Genomic DNA, 10,643 nt, shown 5'->3' on the forward strand with positions numbered 1-10,643 from the left:
TGTAAAAAATATTTTAAAATTAAAAAATAAATATATTTATTATATGCTGCCGAAAAAGTGGTGCTCGAGGCTGGCCGCTTTCTAACAGGCCTCGTTTTCCCAAGCCCATATTTCGGCCTATATTTTTACCCAAACCCTCCCATATTTGGGGGCCATCGAGGCTGAGCCTCCCGACCATGAGCACCTCTAGTCTTTATTGAAGGATTCGACATCTGGTTGGTGGAAAACATTAATAACGGTGGTTCCAAAAGAAAGAGTTACTTGGGACTTCTTTCGGAAGAATTGAGAAGAAATATGTAAATAACAGGTTTATTGATCGAAGCAAAGAGTTTCTGGATTGAACAGTAGAATGTCGATGGCGAATATGAATTGGAGTTTGTCCGCTTAGTAAATATGCCCAGAATGTGTGCCTCGGAGGCTATTATGTGTAAAAGATTTGAAGAGGGGCTAAATGAAGACATCAGTTGCATGTTGGAATTTTAGAGTTAAAAGAATTTGTGGTATTAGTTGATTGTGCTCAAAGTGAAGAGTGAGTAGAGAAAAGAAGGCGGAGATGGAAGCTCGAGATGTAAGGAAGAGGTCAATGGGCGAACATTTCAATCTCACCGAAGAAGTTTAAAGGGATGGATCCACGACCAACCGGTTCGATTGGGTATTCACGTAGAGGCGAGGGAGGTCATATTAGGAACTACAACTCGAGCTACCTCGTGGCAAGTGTGGGTAATGTAGGAAACACGACCGAATGTCAACGATGTGGCGAGCGACATCTTGGTGAGTGTTGGGGATTTAAATGAGCTTGTTTGATGTGGTTCCCAAGAGCATTATGTAAAAGACTACGAGAGAATAGAAGAAGAAAAATTACAAAGAGTGGATCGGGTGATGTTGTCGGTAGAGGCGACCACAGAAAATGTGGGAAGCAAAGCCGTGGTAAGAGTGTGATAAAGATGCATTGGAGGATCGAAACTAGGCGCTGCTAGGACTTATGCCATCGGCTCGAGAGGATGCCTCATCTCCGATGTGATTCTTGGTACATTTTCTCTTCATGATATTGATGTTATTGCTTTGATTGACCGGCTCTACTCATTCGTATGTATGCATGAATTTGGTATCTAGTAAGAAATTTCTGTTGAAAACACTGAATTTGTAGTTAAAGTATCAAATCCTTTAGGCAAATGTGTCTTAGTCGATAAGGTTTGCAAGAATTGTCCCCGATGATTCAAGGTCACTTGTTTCCGGCTAATTTGATGTTGTTACCATTTGATGAGTTTGATATTATTTTGGGGATAGATTGGTTGATATTGCATGATGCCAAGGTAAATTGTAGACGAAAAATTCTTGAATTAAATTGTGAAAGCGGTGAAATTCTTGGTTGAAACAAAGGAGCGAATAAGTTGCCTATGGTGATTTCGCACATGTCGCTCATAAATACTTGAGAAAGGGATGTGAAGTTTATCTTGCTTATGTCTTTGAACACGGATATTCTTGGGTCGAAGCTTGAATCGGTCTTGTAGTTTGTGAATTTCGGATGTATTTCGGAGGAATTGCACGGTTACCTCCGATTAGAAGTTGAGTTTTCTATTGATCATTACTGCATCTGCACGATTTCTATTGCACCGTGTCGAATGGCTCCATGAGTTGAAGGAATTGAAAGCTCGATTACAAGAGTTGATGAGATAAAGGATTTGTGAGACCGAGTTTTTCTCCTTGGGTGCTCCTGTGTTATTTGTGAAAAGAAGGACGGCTCATGAGACTTTGTATTGACTATCGTCACTCAACAAGGTGACTATAAAGAACAAGTATCCTTTGCGAGAATTGATGATTTATTTGATCAATTAAAAGGGGCAACAGTGTTCTCTAAGATCGATTTGAGGTCTGGTTACTATCAGTTAAGAGTTAAAGAGTCTGATGTGCCGCAAACCGCCTTTAGAACAAGGTATGGACACTATGAATTTCTGGTAATGCCTTTTGGGTTAACAAATGCTCCGGCTATTTTTATGGACTTGATGAACTGAATTTTCCGGCCGTACTTGGATAAGTTCGTGGTGGTGTTCATAGATGATATTTTAATCTATTCTCGGGATAAATCTGAGCATGCAGAACATTTGAGAACTGTGTTGCAGATTCTGAGAGAAAAGAAATTGTATGCTAAATTCAGCAAAAGTGAGTTTTGGCTTCGTGAGGTTGGATTCTTGGGACATATAGTTTCAAGTGAAGGTATTCGGGTTGATCCAAGCAAAATTTCAGCAATTGTTGATTGGGAGCCACCAAAGAATGTGATGAAGTTAGAAGCTTTCGGGCTTAGTGGGTATTACGACACTTTGTCAAGGGATTTTCGATGATTGCTTCTCCTATGACTAAGTTCTGAGAAGAATGTCAAGTTTGAATGGACCGATAAATGTCAACAAAGTTTTGAAAAGTTGAAGGCATTATTGATCGAGGCGCCGTGTTGGTGCAACTTTGAGTCCGGAAGGAGTTTGTAATTTCTGATGATGCATCGTTGAATGGTCTTGGGTGTGTGTTAATGCAAGAGGGTAAAGTAATAGCTTATGCTTCGAGACAGTTGAAACCGCATGAGAAGAATTATCCGACGCATGATTTAGAATTGGCTGCTATTGTTTTTGCTTTAAAAATTTGGCGTCATTATTTGTATGGTGAAAAGTGCCGAATCTTCACTGATCATAAGAGTTTGAAGTATTTGATGAGCCAAAAAGACTTGAATTTGCGGCAACGAAGATGGCTCGAGCTAATTAAAGACTATGAGCTAGTGATTGATTATCACCCCGGGAAAGCTAATGTGGTTGCTGATGCCTTGAGCAGAAAATCTTTATTTGCTTTGAGAGCTATGAGTACGAGATTAACTTTATCTGATGATGGTTCAATTTTGGCTGAATTGAGAGTTAGACCGTTATTTCTTACGAGATGTGGGAAGCTCAAAAGAATGACAATAAATTGCAAGTCGGAAGAGCTCGTGTAAACAGGCTTTAATTGATTTTCAAATTGGTTCGGATGATCCTGATGTTCCGAGATAGAATATGTGTACCGAGAAATGATGAGCTAATTCGGACCATTTTATGTGAGGCACACAATGGTGATTTATCATCCATCCGGTAGTGTGAAAATGTATAATGATTTGAAGAAGTTGTCTTGGTGGTAGGGCATGAAAAGGATATCTCGAATTTGTATCGAATTGTTTAATTTGTCAACAAGTGAAAGTGAGCATCAAGTACCATCGGGTTTACTTATAGATAACGATTCCAGTGGAAGTGGAACGATACGATGGATTTTGTGAGAGATTGCCTTTAACTCCAAAGAAGAAAGATGCTATTTGGGTAATTGTTGATAGATTGACAAAGTCACCCATTTTATTCGATCGCATTGATTACTCACTTGACAGGTTGGAGGAATTATATGTTCTTTGAAATAGTGAGATTACAGGGTGCCTAAATCTATTATATCGGATAGAGATCCGAGATTTACTTGAGGTTTTGGATAAAGTTGTAGGAAGCCTTGGGTACAAAATTGAATTTCGATCTTGCGTTTCATCCAAACCGACGGGCAATCGAAAGAGTGATTCAAGTTCTTGAAGACATGCTCCGATGTTGTATTTTAGAATTGGAAGGCGGTTGGGAGAAATATCTACCATTGGTTGAATTTGCTTATAACAATAGCTATCATCAAGTATCTGAATGACACCGTATGAAGCATTATATGGGCGTAAGTGTAGAACTCCTTTATATTGGTGAGCTCGGTGAGAACCAGATTCATGGAGTTGACTTGGTGAAAGAAAGCGAAGAAAAGGTGAAAATAATTCGTGATTGTTTAAAGTCGCTTCGGATCGGCAAAAGTCGTATCGATTTAAAGAGGAAAGAAATTGAGTTTCAAGTGGGTGATAAAGTATTCTTGAAAGTATCTCCATGGAAAAGATTCGAGATTTGGTCGTAAAGGCAAATTGAGTCCACGTTTTATTGGACCATATGAAGTTATTGAAAGAGTTGACCCAGTAGCTTATCGGTTAGCTTTACTGTCGGAGTTGAAAAAATACATAATGTATTTCATGTGTCGATGTTATGACGTTATCGTTCGGATCCTTCATATAGTTTCTCCTCGAGATTGAGGTTCGACCATATATGACTTATGAGGAGGAACCGATAAAAATTCGCTCGGAGGTCAAGCAGTTAAGGAATAAAAGTGTAGCCTTAGTGAAAGTGTTGTGGCGAAACATGGAATGGAAGAGGCTACGTGGGAACCGGAGGAAATTATGAGGAAGCAGTACCCAAACCTCTTTTGGTAAGATTTTGGGGACGAAAATCCCTAAGGGGGAGAGTTATACGCGATTCTAGGCCTAGTCGAATAGTGGTTTCGAGACCACAAATCCGACGAGGAAAATATGGTTATTATTATATTTTATGGTCTACAATTTCACGGAAAATTTTCGTAAAAATTTCGTTCGAAAATTTTGACGTTTGGGCACTCAATTTAGTCAAAAGGACTAAATTTTAAAAAGTGCAAAAGTTGAGTTCTATATGTAGAAGTGTCTAATTGATATGAAATTATAAGTTCGGGTCCTTATGTGGTAATTAGACCATTAGTAATTGATGGACAAAATAGACCTAAGAAATGAGAGAAATAGATTTTTTTAAGTGGGGGCATTTTAGTCATTTGGTTATAAAAAGAATAAAATGGGAAAAAGATGACAAAAATCATCATCTTCTCCATAAGTTGCTGCCGAATTTTAAGGGACACCATAGCTAAGGTTTCTTTGCTTTCTCAAGCTCATAGTAAGTGCATCCTAGCCCCGTTTTTAATGTTCTTTGCATTTTTGAAATCATCGTAGCTCGGTTTAGCTTATTTTACTGTTAATTCATGTTAGGGTTTATATTTGGAAAAATACCCATAGGTGAAAAGTGTTTATTTTGCTGTTTTATGGTGGAATATGAAGCTAGAAATTATGTTAAACAACTTTTGCTAAGCGATTTTAAAGCGAAAACGGTAAATTGACATAATCGGTAAAAATAGTTAATGTTCAAAAGTATGTGTTAGAGTGAGAATTTGATGTTGCCATAGAAGGGAAAAATATTCAGCATGTCATAAGACATAAGAATAAGTGATGAAATTTAATTTCCGAGCTTGGGGACAAAAATGTAATTATTCAAAAGTTTGGGGGCAAAATTGTAATTTTTCAAAACTTTGGGTGGAGGATTATTTTAATAAATGTGAACCTTAAATAAGTTAAATTTGTTATTATAGATCAAGAAAGACGAGAGGACTACCTCAAACGAGGAAAAGAAAAGATAGTGGAATAAATTGCAAAATTACGATATTTTGCACCGAGGTAAGTAAACACGTGACTTAATGTATTATTTTGGTATTATTTGATTGAGATTTATTTGAATATAAAATAAATGTTTGGCAAGATTCCAAAAATATCGTTAAATTGGGAAAGGTGGTAAGGAGTTGCAAAACACGGTTTTTGGTTGAACACTCGGAATAGGCCGAGCATATTGCATATAAAGGGGTTGTTGTGTGCTGATTCCCCTATTCATTGGTGGTTGCTAAGTGCTGATTCCACCGTATTTTAAATGTGGAAGGGGGTTGCTAAGTGCTGATTCCCCCGAGGGGTTGCTAAGTGCTGATTCCCCTACCTATTGGTGGTTGCTAAGTGCTGATTCCACCGTATTTTAAATGTGAAAGGGGGTTGCTAAGTGCTGATTCCCCTGAGGGGTTGCTAAGTGCTGATTCCCCTACCTATTTGGTGGTTGCTAAGTGCTGATTCCACCGATCTGAAATGTGAAGGGGTTGCTAAGTCTTGATTCCCCAAGGGGTTCTTGTGTCTTGATTCCCGATTCATTGGTGGTGCTAAGTGCGGAATCCACCAACAACGGTTAACATTCCGAGTGTTCAACGAGTAAATTGAGAAGGTGAATATTCATATATGTGGTGGACGAGTTTATGGGAGGAATATCGGGTTTGATACTTAATCAACCCATGTATAAGATGGGAGGAAAAATAAAAAATACAAAAGAAACAATTTGAATGCAAAACTGTTTTGAATGGCAGCAGTTGGGCAACTTTGAAAAATCACCATAAATGGTGAAAAATGAATTGGAGGTTGAATAAAACATGAAATTGAAGCTGAATGAGTCTATTTTCATATGAAAGAAGTGGGGAAAGCAAAGGAATTATATATTTGGGGATATTTAAATTTTACTGAGACAGGGTTGGATTGAATTCGAAATCCCCTGTTCCAACTTTGGAAAATCACCAAAGATTCTAAAAAAATAATTATGGCTTGAAATTTATATGTATGGATTCCTTTTTGAGTCTATTTTTAATAGAAACAAACTAGAACATTGTTTGAAACTTGTATAGAGAGTTATGTGAATTTTTGTAAGGGGAGGTCAGGACTGTCGGGTAGTGAAACAGGGGAAACTTTAATGAATAAACTGTACTAATTGATCCAACCAAAAATTCTGAAAATTTTATGGTGGAAATATATATGAAACTAGTTTCAGGGAAAATTTACGGAATCTGATTTGGAGCCCTGTAGCTCCCAATAAAAATAAATTAGTGACCATGACGCAGAAATACTGCTTGCTGGAATTTGACCAAATAATGAAATTTATTTGTGATAAAAGTTATATTTTGGTGTAATCATGTGGGAAATTTATCTACTTGTCATATGTTTACTTACTAAGCTATATGCTTACTTGCTTTTATTTTTCCCTTGATTATAGTGATATCCATCAACTTGGAATTGGGACGGAGTCGGACAATCATCCACACTATCATCCGTGTTTGGGTATTTTGCTACTGGTATTCCAGAAATTATGGCATGTATAGACGACTTTATGTAATGTGGCGTCACTGTATATATATATGTTATGGTTCGATCTAAAATGTGGCGTTTATAAATAGTTAAATTGTGTATCTTTATACAACTGTTTTGGTTGGAAATTTGAATTGTGGTTGGAAATTGCAGGAGGTTTAAGCAAAACAAGCAGAAATGCTGTTGAAATTTTTTAAAAAAAAATTTAGTAATACCTCGTACTACTTGGTAAGGAATAAGAGTAAGGGTGTTACAAGCAACATCAAAACCTTCATAATTAAACACTCTTGAAAAGTTGCCTACACACCCTCTTTACTCATCCTTAGGTTAAAACATGTTCTTATCACCCTAAACACCACCAGTCAAAATCATATCTTACTCGAGTTGAAAAACCTCCTAGTTGAAGAGAAGACAATCGAAATCATCCTTAACCCACCAACCCTTACCCAACATGGATCAAGAGGACACTGGACATGATTCCATAATAAGCTTGTTAAAATCCTCAAGAAAGGAAAGTGGATCGAGCATTCAACAGTGTTCCTCATCGCTTATGGCGTCGATGATGAACCCACCCCTCAACCTTTCGAGTTCACATCCGATTTCGCTTGGATTTCGTTTCGATGATAGTTTTTAGAGACAACTTGTGTTTCATCACATTCTTTAGTTCAGGAGTTCTCTACTAATCAGTTACATTCTTTCTATTTGTACGGACAATCTTGTCATATACATGCTCAACCATTAGGGAATTCGATTTTGTTGCCTAATTTCTTTTTGTTGATGCTTTGCTCTCAATTCTTTTCACATTTTTTCAAATCATAGATATAGGTTACAACTACGTGGCATAGCTTTTAAATCATTATTTGTCACGATAATAATATTTCACATGTTGATTATTTTAAAAATTAATTCAAGGTAAATTCCTTATAAATATTTTCATGTAATTGTTGATGCTCTAAATGTTGATTTGCATGAATATATTAAATATACACTAAAAATATAAAATTAAACTTAATTATAAGAAATATAAACTATAAAGCAAATTGAAGCATTTTAATAAAGATTGATTAAAGTAAATATATTTCAAAATCTTAATTAATTTAAACAAAACTCAATTATAAGAAAAAAATATTAATTTCTTTTTCAAACTCTAACAAATTTATGGGAAAATTGAATGTTCCATATTCTTATCCTTGGAATGGAAATGCTGGGATATTATGGGAAAAGAAATATTGACAAATAGTCGCACAAGCCAACGACGAAATTGATTCTTCTCTTTAACGACAAAAGCAAAGACCTAAGAAAGTATACCACAAAGAGTGGAGTAAAGTGAAGCAAACTCGAGGGTTTTCTTGTAATGGATGTGAGTGAGTGTGAGAGTAGGACAGAGGGGGAGACCATGGAACTTCAACATTTCAGTCATCCACATCCTTTGGTCTCCTTCAAATATCAGACTGTTGCACGCGAAGAAGTAGACCCGGAAGCAGCTCTTTGCCTTGGGTGTGAGAAACCTGTAGAGGGCTGGAGCTATGGCTGCAATCAATGTGAGTTTTATCTTCATAAGGGATGTGCTGAGTTAGAGTTAGCCCCCAAGATTCAGAATCCCTTCCACCCCAAACACCCTCTCACTCTTTTGCCAAATTCACCTCAGTCTAGGTCAGGATTTTGCGATTTGTGTGGTAAGAATTATGGGGGATTTGTTTATTATTGTAATGATTGTAATTTCGATCTGCACATCAATTGTGCTTTGCTTCAATCATCCATTGCTGCAAATTTTCCTAATTCTTTGCACCCCCATTCTTTACATTTCATTCAAAACTATAACAAGGAAGTTGAGCCTGATTGCCCCGGGTGTCAAAAACCAATATCTGGTCCATTTTACCACTGTTCAGATTGCACTTATCCTACATTCTTTAACCTTCATAAGGAATGTGCTGAACTACCCCTTGAGATTAATCACCCCTGTGACCGTAAGCATCCTCTTACTCTCTTGCCACAACCGCCAACTCATCCCCAGAAATGTAGTTGCTATTTGTGCAGAATCCAATGGAAGGGGTTTGTTTATTCCTGCTCTCTATGCAACTTTGATCTTTCACTTGATGATTTTCTTTTTTCACCACCAACAATCACAGTTGCAAGTCATGAACATCCGTGGATGCTTGTATCTAGAAAAATGTCGTTTGTTTGTGATTGTTGTGGCACTGACGGCTATCACTCCCCCTATTTCTGTGCTACATGTCACCTCCTTGTCCACAAGAATTGCATTTCATTGCCACGCAACATCAGGATAACACGACATTGTCACGTGATTTGTTTTTCATATTCTTTTCAACAAAATCAAGTTGAAGATTGTATGTGCAGAATTTGTTACACGGAAGTTGATACAAGTTATGGTAGGTATTGTTGTTCTGCTTCTGGTTGTGATTATATTGCTCATGCACATTGTGCAACCAATAAGCAATTTGGGATGGAACAATTACCGAGGACGGCTATGATGAGAGGCATGGTCCTTCGAATTTGCTTACTGATGTTGTTGAACAAATTCGTATTGGAGATCTAATGGTAGCAAGTGAGATCAAGCATTCCTATCATGATCATAATTTAAGACTCACTTTTAGTGGGAAGACCAAAGATGATGACAGTCAGTGCGATGGGTGCACGAGACCTTTATCAACTCCTTTTTATAGTTGTGAGCAATGCAAGTTCTTTCTCCACAAAGATTGCGCTGAATTGCCTAAAGAAATGCCACACCCCTTTCACAAGCATTTGCTTACTCTCGTGAACTCACACGATTGGGGTGGTTATTCATGGTGCGATGCTTGCGGTCGTCTATATCAAGGATTTAGCTACAAATGCTACAAAAGAGATTGCTGGTTCAAAATTGACATTCAATGTATGTTATTGTCGGACACCTTGAAGCACCCAAGTCATGAGCATTCACTCTTTCTTGTCCACAACAACGAGGGAACGAGTTGCAGTGCTTGTTTCAGAAAACTACACTCAAGGGATGTTGCATTTAGATGCATGAAGCGGTGTGATTTCAGTTTAGATGTAGGTTGTGCAACACTACCACTCTCTGCTTGGTATAAGTATGACAGGCATGCTCTTACTTTGAGTTTTTTTGATGATTCTGAGCCTTCTCAACTTTATTGCGATCTCTGCGAAAAAGAAAGAGAGCCAAATAATTGGTTTTACTACTGTGCTGATTGTGATAACTCTCTTCATCTCAATTGTGTTATCGGGGATCTCCCATATTTGAAGCTTGGGAACAAATTGAAGCATTATAGGCATAAACATCCATTCACTATTGTAAAAAACATCTGGAATTGCCCTCCATGTAAGGCATGTGGTGAGATTTGCAATGGACAGGCCCTAGAATGTAAAGAATCTGAATGCAACTTTATCGTCCATTGGGATTGCTGTCCAGGTAGATGGAAGACGGTAAAGTCTCCGTTTGAAGATGAGAGGAAATTGAGATGCCAGTTGTGTTTGGAGAAGGAGAGGGTTGGAGTGGGGAGGGGGTGGACGCAATAATTTTTTTCTAAAAATACTATGTTTAAATGACATTAATATTAATATTAAATTATTAAAAAAAAACTTTTTTAACTTTTTATTTTGCCACACATTTATTTGTGATTGAGCCACATTATCATTAATCAAAATTGACCGACGATTAACTAAGGAGGATTAACAAGGTACAAATATAGGAAAAATATAATTTAGATACTCAAAAAGTGGTTAGGTAGCTATTTAAAAAGGAAAATTGCATGTAACTCGATTTCATGCTATCCGAGAATGATAAATCTGATTTTTCTCTTGA

At 37.3% G+C, this 10,643-nt stretch overlaps 1 long non-coding RNA gene and 1 other non-coding gene across 2 annotated transcripts; both read left to right on the forward strand.

Annotated features, from left to right (window-relative positions):
* Positions 1 to 4,721: 4,721 nt before the first annotated feature.
* LOC128036940 (uncharacterized) lies at positions 4,722 to 6,896 on the forward strand. Its single transcript, XR_008193343.1, has 3 exons — positions 4,722 to 4,778; positions 5,248 to 5,332; positions 6,735 to 6,896. It is a non-coding gene; the product is annotated as an uncharacterized LOC128036940 (long non-coding RNA).
* Positions 6,897 to 8,021: 1,125 nt separating this feature from the next.
* LOC105796585 (uncharacterized) lies at positions 8,022 to 10,434 on the forward strand. Its single transcript, XR_008193342.1, has one exon. It is a non-coding gene; the product is annotated as an uncharacterized LOC105796585 (transcript).
* The last annotated feature ends 209 nt before the right edge of the window (positions 10,435 to 10,643 follow it).

Source organism: Gossypium raimondii, unplaced genomic scaffold (assembly GCF_025698545.1).
Source record: "Gossypium raimondii isolate GPD5lz unplaced genomic scaffold, ASM2569854v1 Contig00103, whole genome shotgun sequence".
NCBI classification, from domain to species: Eukaryota; Viridiplantae; Streptophyta; class Magnoliopsida; order Malvales; family Malvaceae; genus Gossypium; species Gossypium raimondii.